The sequence below is a fragment of the Lucilia cuprina genome, chromosome 2 (genome assembly GCF_022045245.1).
Source record: "Lucilia cuprina isolate Lc7/37 chromosome 2, ASM2204524v1, whole genome shotgun sequence".
Lineage (NCBI taxonomy): Eukaryota > Metazoa > Arthropoda > Insecta > Diptera > Calliphoridae > Lucilia > Lucilia cuprina.
Genome location: NC_060950.1, coordinates 42,592,622 through 42,616,088, shown reverse-complemented (window position 1 = coordinate 42,616,088; position 23,467 = coordinate 42,592,622). Strand labels below are relative to the sequence as shown.

Below are 23,467 nucleotides of genomic sequence, written 5' to 3'. Positions count from 1 at the left end.
ATCCGTCAATTGCTTTAAGAAATTATTTGTTGTAATGTGAACACAAACAAACTTTTACTATTTGTATTGAATTGTGTTTGGCTTTGTTTCTTCAAACAAAACGTCAAAATAGAAATACTGATTTTAAGCACATTATGAAATAAAATTTTTTTTTTAGTTTTTAGGCAGAAATTTCTATGAAATCGTAAAAAATATTATTAAATAGTTTCTTTAACGTTTAACAGAAATGTTTCATGTTTGGTGTTCACATTGTGTTCACACTAAGAAAATATTTGTAGGTTGACATAAAAATGTTTCACGAAAAACAGCTGATATTTTGTTTGCTCTTCAAAAATATTTTGTGTTCACATTACAGCCAACAAATATTTGATAAAAAAACGTCAAATATTTGATAGGTGTGAACGTACCTTTAGACTGCTAAAATTTATTAATGTAATTATAGACTAGAAAGTCCACTTGTCAATTTTAGAGCAGAATTTGCATGCTAGTACCACTAAAATGTTGCTACAACCCATTCAATTTATTTTTCAACAGAAAAACGATCCAAAATACACGACCTGGTACGTGAAAATGTTGATTATTTACAACACTAAGTATCTTTTTTCACCAAATTAAGTCCTGACATTAACTCCATTGCAAATTTATTGTTATATTTAAAAGAGCAACTTTTAAATCACTCATTATGCTCCGAAACCACCATACGGTTGCTTTGCATGAATAATGTTACAAAATAACGCCAGGACTATTCCATAAATTTGTCGAAACGGGCAAATGATGCTTGGTAGTTGTTTTACTTTTCCCACAAAATCTATTATAAAATTATGTCTGTTTTCATAATACATTAAATTCGAATACTTATGGGAGACACTGTATATAAAGTTTTATTTTTTAGTTCAGAAAGATGAAACACGATAAAAAAAAAATTCCGAATTACAACAAAAATGCTTTTAACCAAATAGCCAAACCAAATGAGAGGGATGTTGCTTAACCAGAGTAGTAAGTGTTACACAGTGGTATAGGACAAAAAAAAGATGGAAATAATTCGGTAACTTCTAAACGGTTAATCCGATTTTAATGAAATTTGCTATGCACAAAGAGGAGGTGTTGCCAAGTTTAGGTTTTGAATTTGGTCCTTATAGGCAAACCAGGGGCCCGGCGGGGGGTCCTCAAATTAGGACACCTCGGCTATGTTAAATTTTTAAAACGATCCTATTTCTTCATTTGAGTTCCGATTAAAAAAAATTCGTATATAGAATCTCCTCATCGAGCACTATAAAAAATAAATTATCTCTTATAGTCTAGGAGATATTCGCATTTGAAAATTTAAATTTTTACCGTCCTTACTTTAGTTTTTTGATAATTGCGGGTCCAAATATTCCCGATATTCGCCATTTTAACAACAAGTTTACATATCAAGCAGTGAAAGAATAATGTAAAAATCTTGACTGAGTCCAAAGTTATAGGCATTTTAATTTAAAAAATTTAAAAAGGCGATTTTTTGCCATTTTTTTGGGAAAAAAGTATATTTTTCTTTTTAAGTTATATAAAAAGTTTCTAAGAAAATGTGTTTAGAATTTATACTTTTTGGAAAGCTGACTTTACATAAAATACGATAAATAAAACAAAACCTAAAAATTTTTCATACCGAGGGGACCAGGTCCATCCAAAAAAACCCAATTTTTTATGAAAAATTCAATTTTGAGCAAAAATTCTCAAATCGCATAGTCAATATCAAATTATAATGCCCTGTTTTATATGACCCAATATGTTCTTAATAATTTTGTAACGGGTTTCGATAACCCCGCCCCTGATATGGATATAATAGCAAAAACCAAAAAAAAATTATTAAGAACATATTGGGTCATATAAAACAGGGCATTATAATTTGATATTGACTATGCGATTTGAGAATTTTTGCTCAAAATTGAATTTTTCATAAAAAATTGGGTTTTTTTGGATGGACCTGGTCCCCTCGGTATGAAAAATTTTTAGGTTTTGTTTTATTTATCGTATTTTATGTAAAGTCAGCTTTCCAAAAAGTATAAATTCTAAACACATTTTCTTAGAAACTTTTTAGATAACTTAAAAAGAAAAATATACTTTTTTCCCAAAAAAATGGCAAAAAATCGCCTTTTTAAATTTTTTAAATTAAAATGCCTATAACTTTGGACTCAGTCAAGATTTTTACATTATTCTTTCACTGCTTGATATGTAAACTTGTTGTTAAAATGGCGAATATCGGGAATATTTGGACCCGCAATTATCAAAAAACTAAAGTAAGGACGGTAAAAATTTAAATTTTCAAATGCGAATATCTCCTAGACTATAAGAGATAATTTATTTTTTATAGTGCTCGATGAGGAGATTCTATATACGAATTTTTTTTAATCGGAACTCAAATGAAGAAATAGGATCGTTTTAAAAATTTAACATAGCCGAGGTGTCCTAATTTGAGGACCCCCCGCCGGGCCCCTGGTTTGCCTATAAGGACCAAATTCAAAACCTAAACTTGGCAACACCTCCTCTTTGTGCATAGCAAATTTCATTAAAATCGGATTAACCGTTTAGAAGTTACCGAATTATTTCCATCTTTTTTTTGTCCTATACCACTGTGTAACACTTACTACTCTGGTTAAGCAACATCCCTCTCATTTGGTTTGGCTATTTGGTTAAAAGCATTTTTGTTGTAATTCGGAATTTTTTTTTTATCGTGTTTCATCTTTCTGAACTAAAAAATAAAACTTTATATACAGTGTCTCCCATAAGTATTCGAATTTAATGTATTATGAAAACAGACATAATTTTATAATAGATTTTGTGGGAAAAGTAAAACAACTACCAAGCATCATTTGCCCGTTTCGACAAATTTATGGAATAGTCCTGGCGTTATTTTGTAACATTATTCATGCAAAGCAACCGTATGGTGGTTTCGGAGCATAATGAGTGATTTAAAAGTTGCTCTTTTAAATATAACAATAAATTTGCAATGGAGTTAATGTCAGGACTTAATTTGGTGAAAAAAGATACTTAGTGTTGTAAATAATCAACATTTTCACGTACCAGGTCGTGTATTTTGGATCGTTTTTCTGTTGAAAAATAAATTGAATGGGTTGTAGCAACATTTTAGTGGTACTAGCATGCAAATTCTGCTCTAAAATTGACAAGTGGACTTTCTAGTCTATAATTACATTAATAAATTTTAGCAGTCTAAAGGTACGTTCACACCTATCAAATATTTGACGTTTTTTTATCAAATATTTGTTGGCTGTAATGTGAACACAAAATATTTTTGAAGAGCAAACAAAATATCAGCTGTTTTTCGTGAAACATTTTTATGTCAACCTACAAATATTTTCTTAGTGTGAACACAATGTGAACACCAAACATGAAACATTTCTGTTAAACGTTAAAGAAACTATTTAATAATATTTTTTACGATTTCATAGAAATTTCTGCCTAAAAACTAAAAAAAAAATTTTATTTCATAATGTGCTTAAAATCAGTATTTCTATTTTGACGTTTTGTTTGAAGAAACAAAGCCAAACACAATTCAATACAAATAGTAAAAGTTTGTTTGTGTTCACATTACAACAAATAATTTCTTAAAGCAATTGACGGATAAAACAGTAAAAAAACAAGATTTTGTTTGCAGGTAAAGAGGAAAATAACAACAAGAACAGCCAAAAATATATGTGTTTATATTTACTAAAAAGCTATATCATTGAATAATAACTTCTATATATTCTAAAATTTCATTTAATATTGTTTTTCATCAAAATTTTACCACAAAAAAATACAAATTACTTTTCAATACCTTGTGCAAGTGGAAAAGAGATATTGAAATTACATTACAATACCTTGTACAAGTGGAAAAGAGATAGATAGACTTGCATAAGGTATTGAAATTACATTTCAATACCTTGTACAAGTGGAAAAGAGATGGGTAGACTTGCATAAGGTATTGAAATTACATTTCAATACCTTGTGCAAGTGAAAAAGAGATAGATGGTGGATCTTTACCATAGTCAATCTTTAGTATAGTCAATATAGCGAAAAACCTTAGTTGTTTGGAACGGTTTATAGCGATTTCAAAAAAATCGCTATAAGCCCGGAAATAACCAAATTATAAATAATTTTCATTAAATTACATATCTATAAAATTTAAAATTATAGAGAATTGTTTATTATTAATATATTTTTATATCCATTAATATAATAAATAATTGTTTAAATAAATTGAGTAATAAATTAATTAAATAATTTCTCAATTAATTACTAAACTATAGTCTAGATTATAACCTATAGACTAGACTATAAACAATATTATAAACTAGAGTATAGACAAGACTATAGACTAAACTATAGCTTGACTATAGACTAGACCAGCGGTTCCCCCGGTTTTTACTTCGCGGACCCCTTGAGGAATTTATTTAAAACCGGCGACCACCATACATATTTTGATATCTTATTGTTCTAAATATGTAATTGTCCATCCGAAAATTGTCATAGTCCATAAATCCCAAGGTCAAACAGAAGTAGATATGTCATTTCTATAAAATATTTCCGTACATTGAGTATAATTAATATTTCAGAGAAGTTTCAATTGCCTGTTTTTGAAAATAGAATGACTTTATTGTTGAAATGTTAACATGATGTTTAATTTTATGATCGTGAGATCTTTCTTCATTAAATATCGTCGACATGTGCTAAAGAGTCACGTTGCATTTTTTTTGCGATTGCAGACGGGTAATCTGAGTATGTTAGCTATTTTTTCGGGAAAATAATATAAGAAAGTTGAACTTCTTCGATATTGTTGCGTTTATCCGCATAATATATGACTTGAATTCTTTGCGAAAGTACTGTGAATTTTACTGCATGGTTTTGACTATTTATGGATTTTCTGATGTTAATTTAATAATATTGGTCGACAATATCAAGTTAAAATCTGTGTATCATGTCGGAATGGAATATTTATATTTAAAATTACCTGAATTGACGTATTGAAGACGAATAAAGAGTCACCTCTGTTTCGGAAATATATTATTTTAGTCCTTCCAAACAAGAACACTTTTGTTTACAATTTGACAAACTTAAATCTGCGATTAGCTTGTCCTTGAATTATGAAATGTGGCCTAACTTCATACTCCGAGATAACAGTATCTCTTATTTAATTGGACTAGACTGCAAACTAGACTATAGATGCATATATTATGTAGTATAACTATATATAGTATGTTGTTACCAACCAATAAATAACAAAACAAACAACAAAAATAATAATTATAATTAATTTACGCAATTGCTTGAATTTCAATTAAATGTCACAACTTTGTCTCAGATTTATATTTTATAAAAAATAAAAGAAAACCAGTCATATAAGCGACTATTTACATTTTTGTATGAGGTGATAACACTCTTTTTCAGAAAATAAACAAAGAACAGCTGTCATTGACGCTGTTTGATCTTACATTTGGTTTGCAAGATCAAATAATTACCAAAGTGACGTTAATTATTTGACTTTTGGTGTTCACATTGATGAAACAATGAGAAAAAATTTATTTGCCAGCAAATCAATTTGTTTTATGAAAATCATACGCATTGCTGTTTGTTAACATGAAATATTTTATGTTCAGATTCGACAAACAAAGTTTTTTCAATCGTGTTATATATTAATATTATACACTTTTATTATAAAAATTTAATTTTAAACCTAATAAAAATAGTTAAAATTAAAACAAATTGCCAAATTGTTTTTTTTCTTGCATGAAAATATACGATATACTGTGGCTGCAAAACATGTGTGTGTTTGAACAAAATTATTTTTGCACTGTTTGATAAAACAATACCATCAAATATTTATTCAAGTCTGAACATGAAATAAATATTGCATTTGTTGGACGCAACTTTATAAATATTTTATAACAAATATTTGGACCAAATATTTTACTGGTCTGAACGTAGCTTAACACGTGGACGCATATAGAACCCCAAAATATGATAGAGCAATTTGGGTCCTTTATAGTTGGTTTTAAGTTAGATAATTCCAAGGTATCTCTAAGCTTTTGCCATATTATTTGACGGCCATTTTAGCCAAAAATATATTTGTTCTCATCGTCGAAGATAAGCTCCTTCCAGAATTCAATATTCCTACTACGACTTGATAATAGTAAAAACTCGATGGAATACTTTGTTCCGTGCGTGTAAAGACAAAATATATTGTCGATGGGAATCTATCAAACATTTCCTATATGTATTTAATTTAAATATTTTTGCGAAGTACCTGAAATGACTCTTTTGAGGTTTTTCCCATTTTCTTTTTGTATTTGGTAAAAATAATAAAATAAATAAAATTTCATTAAAAAATTAAATATTATTATTATTATTATTATTATTATTATTATTATTATTATTATTATTATTATTTTTAAAGTAGCATCATAAAATAACACAATAATTCATAAAAAATAATAAATTCGTCTATTTATGTGAGACACTGTACGTCAATTATGAACCGATACTTAATAATAAAAAATAATAAAATAAATAAAATTTCATTAAAAAAATTAAATATTATTATTATTATTATTATTATTATTATTATTATTATTATTATTAAAGTAGCATCATAAAATAACACAGTAATTCATAAAAAATAATAAATTGGTCTATTTATGTGAGACACTGTACGTCAGTTATAAACCGATACTCAATAAATTGTGTACAAAGATATGATTTTGTATAGAACTTGTTGATGTCAAATTTCATCGCAATACTAGTATTTTAAATAAGGAAAACTCTTATTTTAATAACCAAAACTCTTTTCTGAAGGAAACCTTTTATAGGGGCTAGGGTGAGTTATAGATCAGTCCTCATGAAATTCGGAATGAAGAATTATGTTCCTAAGTATAAACATTCTTATGTCCTATCCTCATATCTTTTTGTGGACTGATTTTGGTTCATATAGAACTTGTTTACATTGAATATCACCTCTGTACTCACATTTTTATGGCAGTAATTAGCGTTAATATAATTTTCTAAAGGGGGTTTACATATATGGGGTATGGGGTGAATTACTAACACATTTTGCATGAAATTCGGTAGCGAATTTCATACGCGTATTTAATGACAGTTATGATCGTTTAGGGACCTTATACAGCCGGTAGGGTCAATTATGGACCAATCCACATAAAATTTGGTAGAGAGATTTTGGCTCGCGAGGAACTTACATATTTGTATCACATTTTTTACGCGTTAAATAAATTTTTTCAAGAGGATCTTGGTGGGCAGGAGGACGGATCCTCCCAAAATTTGGTAGAGAGATTTTGGCTTGCATAAAACTTATGTGTGCCAAATTTCGTCACTATGTTCTAATTTTTAAGCCAGTAATAAGCGTTAAGCTACGTTCAGACCTATCATTGGATGAAAAAGACGTAACCACTAATTTTTGTGAATTTATTTTTGATTCTGCATGAGTTTTGTAATTGCAAATATTGTCGAAACAAATAATAAAGTCGTCCTGAACTGATGTCATCAAAGATATATTATGTTTGTGTAAATAAATATATTTTAAGAAAATCAATTTTTTTAGCTGTCACGTCATTTTTTGTATTTTTGAGCCAGTAATGAGCGTGAATGCCACTTTATGCAGGAGACGCAAGAGGAAGGATAGGGGATTTATTGACCTATCCACATAAAAGTTGGTTAATAAATTTTAATTCACGAGGAACTTAATAGTGTAAAATTTTATTCCTATATTCGTATTTTTTAGCCACTAATGATCGTTTAATTAAAATTTAGTAGAGAAATTTTGACTCGCATGATACTTATGTGTATCGAATTTCATTGATATATTCTTATTTTAAAGCCAGTTTTGAGCATTATAGTGATTTTCCGAAGGGGACCGTATATGGACTGATCCTAAAAAAATTGATAGAGAGGTTTTGGTTTCGTTCGCTATACTCGCATTTTTGGGCCGTTAATGAGTGTTAAAGTCATTTTCTGAAGGGGGCCTTAGGTCAATTATGAACCGATCCTCAAAAAATTTGGTAGAAAGATTTTGGCTCCTATTGAACTTATTTATGTCGAATTTCATCGCTATACTTGTGCTCGTTAAAGCAGTTTTTTTAGAGTCCACTTGTATTGGATCTATCCGAAAAATTGGGCCGATATTGCTCATTTTCAATACGAAACAAACCTTAGCAATAGAGAATATTTATGCGAAATTTATCTTAGAATTTAATAAGGATCCAGAATATATATACTTCTATGGGCCTATGACCAATATATCGATGTGTTACAAACGGAATGACAAATCAATATACCCCCATATTTTTTGATGGTGTATATAAAAATGTTTATATCAACATAAAATTTAAATATTAACCTTCAAAATAAAAACTATTAAAAATGCATTTAAAAGGAAACACACACCTGTCTAGATTATTATTTTTACTTTTGATCCCGATTTCTCATCATAATGGTTACGAAAAGGCCTTTAATTTAATAAAATTGATTCCTTTTCTATAATATTACAAATTTACTTTAGTTTTTGAACCACTTTGGACTTGTTGGTGGAAATGCCCATATGTATTATTAAACCAAAAAATTTAAATTGTTTGAAACCACCAGTTTTAAGAAAATACAATTTCCGTAGAATATTCTATTGTACACTTTTATATCACAGTGAAATGTTTCATTCTAATTTAATTTTTAATTTATTTCAGATTTGTAGATTCTGCTGGCACAGAATTCGAACGGACGAAAACGAGTTATGCCCAGCATGTCGAAAAGAATATCCCGAAAATCCTGCTGATTTTAAGCCATTAACTCAAGAAGAGGTAAGTGATATTACTTCACCTTGTAACAATTATAACAAGTTTTCACAAATTGAAATATTTAAATATTTATTTTTTTAAGTTTATCGAAGTTTATTAAAGCTTATCGAGTTACTGCAATAAGCCCTTGAGTTTTTTAAATTTATTTAATATATTACTAAAAAACAGTACTGAATAAGTTTGTGTTAAAATCAAATGGTGAAAATTTACAAAGTCCATAAATTGCGATCCTATCTGTTCTTCCACAAAGCTTGCAGGATTCAAATTATATGTCGAATATCGTACTGATGTTTGTAACATACAAAAATATTTGTCCTATTCCCACCTTATAGTATATCAATCGGCTTAGAATCATTTTCTGAGTCGATTAAGCTATGTCAGTCCGTCCGTCTGGCAGGCTGGCTGACTGGCTGTCCATGTAAACCTTGTGCGCAAGGTACTGGCCTTCATTTGACCCTATCCCCCATACAAACTCCCTTCAGAAAATGACTTAAAGGTCAAAATTCACTTACAAACACTAATAACACTTTTAAGTTCTACATAAATAATATTGAAGAAGACTTAACTCCCCCTACCAACATTTTTAAGGATTCAAAGGGGAGTAGGGCAAAATATGGCCCTACTCCCCTTTGAACCCTCTTAAAAAATCCCTTTTTTTGCCAAAAAAAAAGTAAAAATATTCCGAAATAAATTTAAAAAAACAAACCAAATGCTTAATTTTTTTAAATAATCCCCATTTTTAACATACATACTGACTGGTGTAGGGTATCATATGGTCGGCTACGCCCGACTATACATTCATACTTGTTTTTGTTTATAAATGTATATAAATACAAGTTTTAAAACAATGTCTCGTTTTGCAAGACAACTTTACAAGATTTTGCTTTATCACGATTTTTTTTATTAATTTATTTTATAATTTATAGACATTAAATTTTGATGAAAATATGGAAGAGAAATAATAATATATATTTTTCAAGTTGAATGAACCGATTTGATCAAATTGTGTTCTGTTTATATTATTTGCATAAAAACAAACAATCTGTTTGTTCAAAAACAATAATCTACATAAATCCTTTTATCTTATTTTCGTGTTGCACGATTTTCCTTACTAAATTTTTCGAATTTGTTTATCACGGTTTTGCCTGGTATAAATTTATTTTATAATTTTGCAGAATATTACTTTAAACTTTCATCATGGCCACTATTTCCTACAGCCTCTTCGTCGAGTTGTACTGCAGGAATACTTCTTATTTTTTATATTATTGTGGTTTCATTTTATTTTTTGTTTTGAGAAATGTCATTAAACTAAACCGATTTGCTCCTTAAAATTTTATATAGTGTGGACAAACCGTAATTTCTGAGGTATCCAGAGTTTTGGCCAATATTTTAAAAACGGCTGGTGGTGACAAACACAAATTAAAATCGTTTCAAACACTAAACTGGTACGAAACCTGTGTCAATTTCATTGTTTTTGTAGTAAATGAATTAAAACCCGCTTTATTAAAATGAAAGTAAAAAATATTATTAAAAACAATATCAATTTTGAGTTTTTACTCATTTATTATCTGAAGTTTAAAGATATCGTACTTTAGTCTAAACAGTTTTATTTGCAAAGTTGAGTTTTCTTTATTATTTTCATCACTTTAATCTGAAATTTAATCACCAATAAAAAACGCAATATATAATGAACACAAATTGAGAGAGAATACGGGAAATTTGACAGCCGTATGGCTTTCTTCATTTTTTGAAATGATCCAAAAAACATGCAAGTCTCATTAGATCAGGGATGTATTTTTATGTAAACACGTACAAAAAAAGTGAAACAGCTGTTTCTATCTTACTATGTTATTGTTTTATGCCGATTGTGTAAACATAAAAATATAATCATACGACTTTTATTCTCTTTTTCTTATACGGATGGAATTATATTTAAATACTTTTTTATCACACATCAATACACAATTGTAAGATTTTTTTATTTATTTAAATATGGAAATATTCCTTCCAGGCATATTACTTAATATTACATGAAAATAAAACTTAAAACTACGAATTTAAATAAATAATTTCATTATTTTTAAACCATTATTAGATAAAGAAAAATAAATTAGCATATACAATTTATTAAAACCGTTACACATTCTTCGTAATGGATCCGCACCAGCATAAAGTATCTAAAAATTACATTGGTAATTAGGGGAAAATAACGTGACGGACGCTGAGGAATAGTAAACGTGATATTATGGATTAAAAAACTGTTTTAAAAAACTGAGTTTATATCATCAGTAAATATATTGCAAATTAATGAGATATTCAACATAGTTCTACGTCTTTTAAGTGTCGGAAGTTTGATTAATGCTAGTATGGCAAAATAAGAAGGCAAATTTTTAATATTAAAATTCAGTCCTCGGAGAAAAAACAAACAAAAACTTATTTTAGGTTAGTTAATACATTTTTGGACAAAAATCGTATTCATAAATGTCAAATAGCTTAAAATATCTTCATTAAACCATTGACAAATATAAGATTTTTATTGTAGGCTCAACCCTTAATATAAGGTTGATAGCGAAATCTGATTATGATTTCTCTCAAAATATAATCTTAAAAGTATAATTTTATCATTTACAAATGTGTAAATAAAATCTCATTAGGCTTAATAAAGGGAACTAAAGGCCTTGGCTTACAAAAAATTATATTTAAATTCTGTACCTTATTACGGTCGATTTTCAATTCAATATGTCTAAAAAAACAAACCTTATAAGGTCAAAAAGGTTTAATTCATAAGCTTTTATACCTACCATGCACATAGGTCTAGAGATACGCAATTTATGCTTAAAACTCAAATCGCGCAATTACATTTTTTGTACTGCAGTGTTGAAGTAAACACTTGAGAGATTTTAAAATGGACTTTTGTTTCTTGAAAAATATTCTACACATTAGACCACAATAAAACAAAAGTAATATATTTTTCATAAATTTAAAAAAAAACATATGTTTGTAAAATGTTGGTATTATTCTTTTCCAACAGATTTTTTTAGTAAAGGAAAGAATAATTACACAAATTACTTATTTAAATTAACAAAGAAAAAATTAAAAATGAATTTCAATTATGAAATTGCTCATATTAATTAAAAAAGGTTTTGATTTTGCTCTAATCATCAAAATGATACTATTGATTAACGGAAAATTAAAAATGTTAATTGGAAAAAATGTGGCAAAAATTTCAATTAGGTTAGGTTAGGTTGATAGGAGGATGTATACTACATCAAATCCGAAGAAATACACCTAGGCCACTATCGGGCCTGTTGTGCGCTCCTTATCATGAAAAAAAAAAAAACGGAACTGACTGAATTATTTTTCAGTGTTCAGGAACTCAGTTTCCTGAACGTAATTCCTAAGAATCTTCCAATCAGTGTTAGTTAGGAATGTTATTTCCGGAATAACATCACTTCCAAAATACTTGGATCTAACTTCGACGAATGCCTGACAGTGGCAAAGAAAGTGCTCCAGAGATTCACTGTCCTCTCCACATGCTCTACATTCGTCTGAATCCGCACGTCCAATTTTGTATAGATGTGCACGTAATCCTATGTGTCCACTCAGAATACGTACCATCATACTAACCTCAGACTTGCTCATTTTGATGAGATTTCTCGTCTTGCTCTCATCAGGGTCACCCCATAGAATCTTCGTGGTTCTACCCACTGTTTCATTATTCCAAGAGGCCTTATGGGTTTCTCTCACCCATACTTTTAGATCAGTTTTTGTTGCGTCGAATGGTTTTGCGTTTGTCAGGTTAACTGCCTCGAGCTCCCTTCCTTTTAAAGCTACTACATTCGCCCTTTCGTTACCGACTACTCCCGAGTGGGCTGGTACCCATATAATGTGAACCTTACCTCTGGAAGAGTATTCAGTTAAAGTTTTCTTACAATCCATTACTGTCTTAGATTTGGTTCTATCACCTGATATCGCCCTAATTGCCTTCTGGCTGTCGGTAAATATATTAAGCGCTGTGGGCGCCATGTTTATTCTAATCCAATTTACGCATTCCGTTATTGCTCGTACTTCTGCCTGGAAGCTTGTGTTATGATTTGGTAAGCGGTGGTATATTTCCGTTTCTGGATCTTCAATATAGAACCCCAGCCCCACTTTGTCCTCCAATTTAGAGCCATCCGTGTAACAACGGACTCCTACTGGTACTTGCTCCAATGTTCCGCTTGACCAAGACATTCTATTTGGGATCAGCGTTTCAAAGTTTCCGACATATTCTGTGTCTGATATACGATCTGGCATGTCCGATGATTGTGTATAACCTTCCAATGTGTCCAGTATACATTGATGACGTGTCCTATAACCGCTTTTGGCCAGTTCGCCTAAAGTATAGAGCCGTTCGGCTGTAAGCGCCGCCTCATATCTTAAATATGTTTCAATGGGTGGAATATCTAGCAACGTTTCCAGAGCCTTGGTTGAAGTAGTACACATGGCACCACTTATACCCAAGCAGCATGTACGCTGAACTCCCTGTAGAAGTTTGATATTGCACTTTTTGTCTAAAGCAGTCCACCAGATTATTGAAGCATAAGCTAGAATTGGTCTAATTACACTTTTATAAAGCCAGTTTATCATAGTAGGACTAAGACCCCATTTCATGCCTATAGCTTTCCTACATATCGCCCAGCACCGATGTGCCTTGTTGATTCTATCCTCTATGTGGTATTTCCATTTTAATTTCCTGTCGAGGGTTACACCTAAGTACTTAACTTTATCTGTCACCGGTATCTTCTTATCCAGGAAGCAAGGTTCAGTGTATGTAGAAATTTTTGTCTTTCTTGTGAAAAGACAGATTTCCGTTTTTGCCGGGTTAACATTGAGGCCTCTCGGTTGAGCCCAGCCCAAGGCCGTATTCAGAGCCTCCTCAGCTCTTCTACACAAGTAATTTGGATCCGTTCCCTTTAAAAGTATTACGACATCGTCTGCATAGCAGACGGGTCTAAGTCCTTTCTCAGTTAGGGTCCTTAGAAGGCTATTAATCGTGGTAACCCAGAGTAAAGGTGATAAAATGCCACCCTGTGGTATACCGCGAAATACCCTTTTCCTGATAGTTATATCGTACATCTCGCAACTTATCCATCTGTTCCTTAGCATGTGGTTGATCCAGTTACGGAGCACCCGGTCAACATAAAACTGGTCTATGGATTGGATAAGAGTATCAGTGTGCACGTTATTGAAGGCGCCTTCGATGTCAATGCATACCGCCAGTGTATATAGTTTGCTATCAAAGGATGCACCTATGTAGTGGACAACTTCGTTTAAAGCGGTTTCCACCGATCGTCCCTTTACATAAGCATGCTGCTTAAATTTTAGGTCTTTGTCGGGTATACTGCTTTTAACCATACTATCGACAATCCGTTCCAAGGTTTTAAGTAGGAAGGACGTAAGACTTATCGGTCGATAAGACTTAGGTGTCGCATAGCTAGGTTTCCCTGGTTTAGGTATAAATATTACCCTTGCATCCTTGATGCAAGGGTAATATCTCCATCTGTAAGAGTGCCGGGAAAATGCCATCCGGCCCTGCAGCTTTATAGGGAGCGAAGCTCTTGATTGCCCCTTTAACCATATCAGGTGTAATTACAATTTTCGTGTTTGCCTCCTCTTCCTCCAATATCGGTTCGTCTATGTTATTCGATATACCTGGTGGGAAATGAGAGTCTATTAGGAGTTTCATTGTCTCCTCCATATCCTCCAGCCTCTTGCCCGTGTCATCGACCATAGATTCCGGTTGGACATGAGTTTTGGATAGGAATTTTTTTATCTTCGATACGTCATTTACGCTGTCTACCTGTTCACAGAAAAGTTTCCAGGAGTCTCGTTTGGCTTTACGAACAACTTTTTTATATTCACCAAGTTTACTACGATACTCATCCCAGTATACTGCGGTCTTTTTACGCCGTGCCCGGTTAAATAGTTTGCGAAGAGTCTTACCAAGGTTCCGGATCTCCCCGGTTACCCAGGGTTTCTCCTGGGCAGATCTCCGCTCTCGCAGAGGGCAGCTGTCCTCGAACGATTCAACCAAGGCACTTGTGAGCATTTCTACTTTGGCGTCTATGTCCTCTTTATTTCGACATTGAACAGTGTCCTGACATAAACGGTTCTTTAGTAAGGAACCGAACATTGTCCAATTAGTTTTAGACTTATTCCGAAAATTTATCGGCTTTGGTGGCGGCCGTAGTATTTTGAATCTTATGTACCGATGGTCAGAAAAGGAGTGCTCGTCGGAAACCCTCCAATCCTGAATTTCGTTTATAAGCTCTTCTGAACATATAGTTATATCTAATACTTCTTCTCTGATTCTATTGACGAAGGTAGCTTTATTACCTAAGTTCGATGTTATCAAGTCTTTAGTATTAAGGAAATCCATGAGGGCTTGTCCTCTGCGATTGGTGTTTGTACTACCCCAAGCTACATGGTGGGAGTTGGCATCACAACCTATTACAATTTTCTTATTTTTCCTTTGTGCCTCTTCGACCAGTTTCATCAGCTCCGACGTTGGTGGTAGTGTCGGAGAATCGAAAGGCAGGTAAACAGATGCAAGGTATATGTTGCCACGACCTTGCTTCAGCACCGTTGCGTCCGATGTAGATAATCCTGTTGAGAGAAGAAAACATAAGTTCTTGTGGCATAAGATACATGTTCTCGGGCGAGACCCTGTATCAGCGTAGAAAAGTTGGAAATTTATGTGATTTAATCCAGAAACCTTGTTGCGAATCGTCCAAGGCTCCTGGATTAAAGCTATATGTATCTTACCTGTGTTAATTTTAGCCATCAGAGCGTTTGTGGCCGTCTCGCTCCGATGGAGGTTTATTTGGATAACTTCAATCATTGTCATCACCTCCTCGCCCGTTGGATTTGGCTCCTCCGGGTAACCTGAAATGGCTATTGATGGCACTGCGGTGTCCCTATCAGGCATAGGAAGAGCAGTCTTTTTAATCGACACTTTCCCAATTTTGGAGAGCTCTGCTGTTCTGTCTTCTGGCGAGTGAGTGATTTCCTCCTCGCCTTTAGGATTTGACTCCTCCACATTGCCAGTACTTGCTAATGATGCTTTGGTTACTGTCTTAGGTGTTTTAGTGTCCTTATCGGGAGCGGTTTTAACAGCCCTTTCAATCGGCGCCTCTCCGATTTTGGAAATGGCAGCTGTACCTTCTTTTGACGAGTTAGTGGTAACTTCCTCGCTTTTAGGATTTGACTTCTCAACGTTATCAGTAGTTGTCAGTAGATTTCCCATTTTTCCACGGCCAGCTCAGCATTTTGACCACCAAGAATTTCCAGTATACGTTCACTTGTCAGTTTACTGCCCCATCCTTTTATGTATACAGTGGACTTTAAGAGCACCGGAAGCTCGCTCTTCTTTACCAGTCCCAGCTTAGCGCCGTCCCAGGGAGGAGGGATACTTTCCACCAAGTTCTTTAGGGTGCTAACACATTGGTGAGATGCCAATCTCATCAACATCGCGCCCATGCTGAACTCGCAGCTCACGCTCTCTATTGGTTGTCTGCCCTTTGAAGCGATTGCGCGGTCCACTATCTTATTGTTCACCAGATCTTCTACCTTACTCTGTTGGTCTATTGGAATTTTGCCTGTCGGGTTACCGGCATCGTAAACTGCATAGCAGAGATCGTCCCGGTGTCTTCTTCTGGCAACTTTGGCGTAAGATGGCGGCTCTTTTCCTTTTCCACTGTCTAGCCTCTCTTTCCTCTCTTTTCGGGCCTTCTTTTGAGATACTCGTGCCTTCGAGATTGATTCCGCCGACGTGGTCGCCTTCGGAATATCTATCTTGGCGTTGTCACCCTTACTCGCAGGATTCTGACTTGAGGTTCCTTTGAGTGAAGTATGGCTTGGCTTCGACTGTATATAAGAAGACGGGGAGCTCTTTTTCTTCTTCGGTTTATTCTCATTTGTCAACTCCTCAGGAGACCTGATCCTCTTTGCCTCAGATCTTGTAAGAGAGTCCAATTTTTCTTTTGGAGTGTCGTTGGATTGACTAACTATGATTTCCTGAAGCATCTTTTTCAACTTCCTCCTCTGTGCTCCAGATAGTCTTTTCATAGTAATAGGTAGTTTAGCTATGATATCACTCACCTGTTTCACCATTTGCTCTACTTCATCCTTTTTGGGATTTGCTATAATGGTGTTGTTATTATCATCTGAGGATTCAGAGTCGGAACTCTCACCTATATTGAAAGGCTGAGGTAGCTTAGAGCTCTCTCCGAGTACATCATTCTCTTTCACTCCTATGTTTTTGCCAGTGGCATGCTGTACACTTGACGCATTGTCCGCCACGGAGGCCAAGGTACCCACCTCCGTAGTAGTATTTTGCTCACGATTGCAGGATGACGACGACACGTGACTCGCGAGTAGATCAACACTTGCCGCCGGTACTGGGTTATTTAGGACCTGCACCGTAACTTTTATCTTTTTATTTTTCTTTTCCATGTTGTTTTTTTCCAGTTTTTTGGTCCGCGGGGAATATAATATTCCCAAGTGGCGGACAATCTGCCTTCCCTCAGCTTGAGTCAAACTAAAACTGGGGGAGGACAGATGGTCCATCACCACCCCCTATCCGCCACCCGGGGACGCGCTCGGTAGGAAAAACGGGAAAACTCCCCCAATTAAAGCAGTATTATTGTAATTACTTCGTTTAATTAGATGTGGTGGCATATTTCAAACACGTCTTTAATGAATTCCATTAAATTCCTAATTATTGTAATTTTAAATATCGACTAAAGAAATAATTATTCCAATTGAAGATTTATCTTTATTGAATATACATAAAACTAATATATATAAATAAACAAGTATGAATGCATAGTCGGACGTAGCCGACCATATGATACCCTACACCAGTCAGTATGTATGTTAAAAATGGGGATTATTTAAAAAAATAAAGCATTTGATTTGTTTTTTTAACTTTATTTCGGAATATTTTTATTTTTTTTTTTTTTTCAAAAAAAGAGATTTTTTACAAGGGGAGTAGGGCAAAATATGGCCCTATCCTTTTAAATGTTGGTAGGGGGAGTTAAGTCTACTTCTATATTATTTATGTAGAATTTAAAAGTGTCATTAGGTTTTATAAGTGAATTTTGACCTTTAAGTCACATTCTGAAGGGGAGTTTGTATGGGGGCAAGGGTCAAATTAAGCCCGATCATAACAAAAATCGGTAGTTTAATAGGCTTCATCCTTTTGCCAAAAAGGCGTGTGTGCCAAATTTCATCCAATTATCTTGTAAATTGCGACCTGTACCTTGCGCACATGGTTTACATGGACAGCCAGACAGACGGACGACAAAGCTTAATCGACTCAGAAAATGATTCTAAGCCGATTGATATACTATAAGGTGGGAATAGGACAAATATTTTTGTATGTTACAAACATCAGCACAAACCCAATATACCCTCCCCACTAAAGAGGTGTAGGGTATAAATACTTGATGTATGTATGTATGAATGTATGTATATTTTCAGATATACTTTTTAGAAATAATGATCTAAAAAGAGACCACAAAAGAAAACTTAGAAACACGTATGAGAAATCTTGCTCAAAACTTACCTGGTGTTAAGTCCACTGCTTTTTTTTAAATGCATTAGGGATATAATGCGTCTAAATATAGTATTTCATTCCACAAATTTTTGAATGAGAACTTTTTTACTATATGAGATAATTTTATTCGTTAAAAAATTATTTGATTCGAATTTGTATATAGATTTCAATAAAAAAATAAAACAAAATGTTTAAAAGTGTAAAAGAAAATATTAAAAATTAAAATTAGACTAATGTGTTAGGAAATATTTATAATCATTTTATTTTGCCATAACTTGCCCGTTTAATAAAAATACGAATTATTTAAACACAGTTTTCGCTTAAAAATAATTTTTTAAGAATATATTTATTCGAATTTTTATACAGATTAAAAATAAGAATAATAAAACTTGGTGGTTAAGAGTGTTGAGAAAAATATAAAAAATATAAATTACATCAATATGATGGGAAATATTAGCCATCAAATAATTTTAATAAATTTTGCGCGTTTAGTTAAAAATTGACATTATTTAAAAATAATTTGTTTATTAAGAACTAGCTAGTACCCGGTGTGCTTCGCTACCCCAATCAAAATTAAATACATAATAATCAAAAAAAGTATTTATTTAGTTATTAACAGGGAAACCGAAAACATGCTCTAAAAAAAGTGTTTTAAGCGCTTTAAATATGCCTTAAAAAACTCAAAATATGCTCTTAAAATTTAAAATTTATGCTCCAAAAATAAAATTTTTTATTATTTTTTAACATTGAAGCTCAAAAAGACTGAAATTGTAATGAAATAATAAATGTTTAATGTCATATTCTATATCCTACAACATTTTTTATAAATGTTTCATCTCATAGTTTGAAGAACTAGTATAATAGAATTTCGTTTTACGTTCAGGTAACCAATAAATAACATGAAACCGTTTGGTCCCCAAAAAACATATTTCAAACGACAAAGTTTGACATATTTCTACTAATTGTATTCATAGCTTTTAAACTGACATTTTAATCGGTGTTATCATAAATTCCAATAATTAGTTTTTTAAACTATAAAAATGGATTGGTCTCATGATATCAAAAGTAATCGGTTTTATGTCCGATTTATAATATAATGCTTTATTGAATAAAAAAAAACTATAACATAACAAATTTTTTTTTTTAATTGTAAAATAGGCAAACAAATTTAAAAAAAATAAAAAATAGATTTTTTTTTAAATAAAGTTTTGAAAAGAAAATTAAAAATGTATAAAAACAAAAAATAGCGAAAACATCAAATTATGCACTAAAAGAGTAAAATATGCTCTAAAAACTCGAAAATATGCCTTAAATATGCTAAAAAGTCAAATCATGCTAAATTATGCACTTATGGGTAAAATATGCAAAAATATGCTCTAACAAATCAATGCCAAAATTCTCAAAGTGGTCTGAAACGTGTAAATATCTTATCCATGAGTCCATACGACGCACCACAAGAAACATGCATTTGCATATTTTGGTTTCCCTGGTTATTAAAATAAAATTTTTCTTAAAAGTTTATTATAATTTCTCTTGATGAAAATATATTTAATTTAAATTTTAAAATAATACATTAATGATCAGTTTTCAAGATATACGAAATTTTATATTTAATTCATATATGTGGTGCCAGGCCCCCCATTGAAAGTCCGCCCGTTATTTTCTAAATGTTCACATGAATGTCAAAGTTATTCCTATAAAATTTGATTCTAGCTCTAATAGTTTCTTAAATATACGATTTTTTTCTATTTAATTCATGTGGGGGCTTCAAATTCCCCAGATGAAAGTCCGCCCCTTTTTTCTTAAAAATTTTCAGATGAATATTAAAGTTCTTCGTGCAAAATTTTAAGAATTTAGTTGTATTAGTTTCCCAGATAAACGAATTTTTGTATTTAATTAATAAAATGTTTACATGGACGTTAAAGTTATTCGTGCAAAATTTTAAGACTCTAACTGTAATACTTTCCAAGATAAACGAATTTTTGTATTTAATTTATATGGGAGGTGCTACGCTCCCTAACGCTAGTCCTCCCACTTTTTATCCCAAATAATCATACTGACACTAAGGTGGCTCCGATAAAGTTTGAAGACTCTTACAGTTATATTATCTCAAATATAAGGATTTTATATTTTCTTAATATGGGTGTGGGTCCTCGCCCACTTGAAATTTCAAAAAAAAAAAAAAAAAAAACTAGCCTATTACCTATTCCAGACATACAGTAATACGCTGTGAAATTTCAATAAAATCTGTTCAGCCGTTTAGTAGTCTATAACGTTCAAACATACAAACAAACACACATTCATTTTTATATACATAGATAAAACAATAACTGGTGGAAGTGTTGAGAAAAATAAAAAAATCAAAATTAGACCAATATGTTTAAAATTTTTGCCACCATTTGATTTTTATTTATCTTGCCCGTTTAGTTAAAAATTCACGTTATTGAAGAAATATGATCAGAATTTGTTTAATTAAGAATAAAACAGAAATGGTTGAGAAACATATAGAATACCAATATTAGACCAATCTGTTAAGAAATATTTGCCATCAATTATCTTTAACATAAACTGTTTAGTTAAAAATTTAAACTTTAAATCTGAATTTTTTTTAAGAGATCAATTTCTTATAAAACAAAAGTGTTGAGTATAATATATAAACCAGAAATTGGGCCATAATATTGGGAAATATTTACAATAAATTTATTTCGCAATAAGCGTTTAATAAAAACATCCAGACCTATGTGCCCTGTAGGAAATGCAACTAGTACCAAACTAGTACGAAACCAGTACTAGGTCGAAACTGTAAACTGCTGAAATTAGCATTGAGTGTGTTTGAACAATTACTAGTACTTACCATTATACTATACTAGTACTCTTAGACCCAATTTGGGTCCTTTAGAACCTTTTAGAACTAGTACCAATATTTACTAAAAGTCCTCATATTTGGTGGTTTTGCTCCTTTGCAATTCTCCTATGTGGTTTAAGTTAGAAATTACTTCACAGCCATTTCTATCTTTATTGCACTTCGGTAAACAAACATTATACTTATTGAAACTTTTAAATTAATAGACTTATTTACATAGCATGCAACTGACCTAAACAGTCTTTCACTATTTATCCTCTGATTTGAAAGGACACATTAGCTTACAAAATATTGTTTATTAGCTTACAAAACGTTTGAAAATTACATTTTCCTAGACATGTCAAATAAAAATCTGTTTGCAAGTGGGGACATTCAACTACTTCCAGTAGAAGTATTTTTTCATATAAACTAACCACATTTGTACTTATTTCTGTTCTAGTATTAACACTAGTGGAATTAGTATAATTTCCTGCAGAAAATGAAGCGACAATTTTAATGTATAGTGTTTTTACGATTTTTTGAACTTCGAGATTAAATTTGTCCCATGTATTTAAAAGGGTTAATTTTACTTTTATAGCTGTTATTTTAAACACAGGACTTCATTCTAAGTATTAAAGTCTTATTTACTAAACGTGGCCAACAAATAAATAATATTTCGACATTATTTACTGAGAATTCACGGGTTTTGCCAAATTTGACCTTTGATCTCCAATTTGAGTTTTTTTGAAAAGTTTTTTTTTTTTTTGAAACGGCCAATGAAAAATTCAAACTTTTTTGAACAAAGCTGACAACAAGTTTGCGTTAATATACGGACAAAAACTATTATTCAAGTAAATAAAAATATATTTAAGGAAGAAAATGTTTATTTTTTTAGAATATATCTCAAAAATAAGTAAATTTTTTTTTTGTCAGATTTTGATATACATCTTTCCGAAAGCATGTCTAACAGAATTATTGAAGATTCGGATCCTGCCGATATCTGGGGTCTTCCAAAAAATTAATTCAACAAACATACAGACAGACGCACATGGCTTAATCGACTCCGCTATCTATAAGGATCCGGAATATTATATATATATATAATATAATATATAATATATATATATATATATATAATATATTATATATATATATATATATATATATAATATATATATATATAATAATATATAATATAATATATATATAATATATATAATATATATATATATAATATATACTTTATAGGGTCGGAAAATTATATTATAGAAATTACAAACGGAATGACAAACTTATAAATACCCTTCTCACGAAGGTGAAGAGTATAAAAAAAAACCTCTGATAGAATATAACACCGTACAACAAATTGGGAAAAATTGTTGCACACATGAGCAAGACCATATATGTTGGAAACTACATACTTGATATATGTAGTTAAATTAAATTTTTGGTTTTTTATTTTCTGATCGTTTCTTCCTTTAAAAGGACTTTAAAGTTTAAAAGTAAGAGAAAGTATAATTATATTTAGCTTAAATTTGGTTTGGTCTAGTAGGTCAATATAGGTATCGATTGAAAGAGGAGAATAACAGTGTTTTTACAAATAAAATAGTTTTAAAATGTTAGAATACAAAAACTAAAAAAAATGTCCTTTTAAATTTTAATCCTTTAATATCCTTTTTTTCTATAGTCAGTTTTTTTAGAAAAAAATATATGTTATATTTACAAATATGGAGTTGCAGACTCCCAAATTTCATGTCTTTATCTTTATTAGTTCTTTGTAAAAAGTTAAGATGTATTCAAATTAAAAAAATTTTGTTGAAAATATTTTGTTTAATTTAATTTATTATTTATATCAATTACCTACCCCCATTATCCCAATGTCTGTTAATTTTTTATCCTAACGTTAAATTGACAGTTTATCCTAACGTTAAATTGACGTTTATATATGTAGACATAAATCTCTCCTCTTAATTTTATAATATACATATTAAAGACCTGCTTATGATGGCGCACACGATATTTGTTTAACAAATTGTCGCATTAATGTTGTCTTGTGCAGTCCTTTAATCTCTATTTGACTCTAGCCCACATTCAGAAAATTAGTTTTTCTTCAATATGTCGCAATTGAAATAAAATTCAACATAAATATTTTATTTGATAAAATAAAACCACAATATACTAATTGCACAT

The 23,467-nt window shown here is 31.4% G+C and overlaps 1 protein-coding gene across 1 annotated transcript in view; it reads left to right on the top strand.

The window, feature by feature from the left end:
* Nucleotides 1-8,719: 8,719 nt before the first annotated feature.
* The window catches only part of LOC111688418 (myb-like protein D), a 226,368-nt gene continuing 211,620 nt past the window's right edge, over nt 8,720-23,467 (top strand). The window contains exon 1 of the mRNA XM_046946506.1: nt 8,720-8,837. The gene's annotated coding sequence lies outside the window, so the exon portion shown is untranslated. The remainder of the gene's footprint in view (nt 8,838-23,467) is intronic.